Source organism: Equus quagga, chromosome 17 (genome assembly GCF_021613505.1).
Source record: "Equus quagga isolate Etosha38 chromosome 17, UCLA_HA_Equagga_1.0, whole genome shotgun sequence".
Lineage (NCBI taxonomy): Eukaryota > Metazoa > Chordata > Mammalia > Perissodactyla > Equidae > Equus > Equus quagga.
Genome location: NC_060283.1, coordinates 741,250 through 743,311, shown reverse-complemented (window position 1 = coordinate 743,311; position 2,062 = coordinate 741,250).

Genomic DNA, 2,062 nt, shown 5'->3' with positions numbered 1-2,062 from the left:
CCAAGACAAAAATCTGGATCTAAGAAAGGCCTCTGAAAATGGTGAAAATGAAGGCAAGTGTGAGACAGTTTCTTAGTCATTCTGGAAGTTAATCACGCAAAGAAAAATGGTAACAGTGTGTCGTGGGATTCTAACACATTGGAGGTAAAATGCCAGCATGAGAAGGAGGAACTGAGGGAGCCCAGCTGTGAAGTTCTTGCACGATAAGTGAAGCACTGTCTTATTTGATAGTACGTTATGATGAATCACAGAAATGTATTGTAAACGATAGAACCACTCCTAAAACATTTTCAAAATAGGTATAATTAATAAGCCAATGGTGGAGATAAAATAGAATAATAAAAAATATTCAACAAAAAGGCAGAAAAAGGAAAATAGCAAAAAACTGTGGAACAAGTATAAAACAACAAGATGGAAGATTAAAATCCAAGTGTGTCTATAATTACGTTAAACATACATTGTATAAATACTTCAATTAAAAGACAGAGATAATCAGAGTGGATAAAAAAGCAAGACAATTTATATGCTATCTACCAGAACCTCACTTTAAATACTAAGACATAGACAAGTTAAAAAGAAAAGGATTGAGAAATCTTTACCATGCCAACACAAATCAAGAGAAAGCTAGAGTGGCTATGTTAACATCAGACAAATTAGATGTCAGATCAAGGAATATTAACAGAGACAAAGAGGGACGTTACAGAATGATAAAGATGTCAACTCAGCAAGAAAAAAGGACAATCCTAAACGTGTGTTCACCTAACAAAAGAGATGCAAAGTCCAGGAAGCAAACACTGATGGAAATGAAAGGATAAATACATAAATCCAAATATCGTTGGAAACTTCAACACCTTTCTCTGAGTAACCAACAGAATAAGAAAGGAGAAAAATCAGTAAGGACCTAGAAGACGTAAAACAAATGCTATAACTTGATCTGATTGGCATAGAGTGTCCCACCTGACAACAGCAGAATGTCGTGTTCTTTTGGAGTGCATGTGGAACATTCACAAAGCTGGGCCATATTCTGGTCACGAACCAAAACTCAGCGTATTTAAAAAGGTAAAAATCATACAAAGTGTGTTAAGTAACCACAATGGAATTCAAGTAAATAGCAGCAACAGAGAGATATCTGGAAAATTCCAAATACTTGGAAATTAAGACCCACACTTCTGACTCACTCATGAGTCACAGAGGATGCCATGAGGGAAATTACGAAATATTTTAGATAGAATAAAAATGAAAACAGACCATATCAAAAATTGTGAAATGCAGCTATAGCATTTCTCAGATGGACATTTACACATTTGATTTTTATATTGGCAAAAAAGTTCCCAAATCAATGATCTAAACTTCTACACTAATAATCAAGTAAAAGAAGAGAAAATAAAGCAAACAGAAAGAATCAAATAATAAAGATAAGAGGATAAATAAATAAAATTTGAAACAAAAGAAGCAACCACAACAAAAACCTAATAGATATAATTGATGAAACAAAATGTGGCTCTCTGAAGAGATTAAAAATAAAATTGACAAACCTGGGGCCAGCCTGGTGGCATAATGGTTAAGTTCACGTGCTCCACTTCAGTGGCCCGGTGTTTGTGGGTTCAGATCCCAGGCGGAGCCCTACACACTGCTCATCAAGCCATGCTTTGGAGGCCTCCCACATACAAAGTAGAGGAAGGTTGGCACAGATATTAGCTCAGGGACAATTTTCCTCACCAAACAAACAAAACAAAAAATCGACAAACCTCCAGCAAGGCTGATGATGAAAAAAGGGCAAAGACATTAATGATTAATATCAAGATGAAAAAAGACATAATTACGAGTCTTACAGACATTATAAAGATAGTAAGGGAATATTATGAACAATTTTATGCAAATGAATTCGATAACTTAGATGAAGTAGAAAAATTTCTTGAAGGAAACGCATTCACAAAACTTACTCAAATGTAATTGAAACTCGAACAGCGTATATCAACTGTAGAAACCTAATCCATAATTTTAAAATCTTCCCACAAAGAAAACTCCAGGCAGATGGCTTTGCTGGTGAGTTCTACCAGAC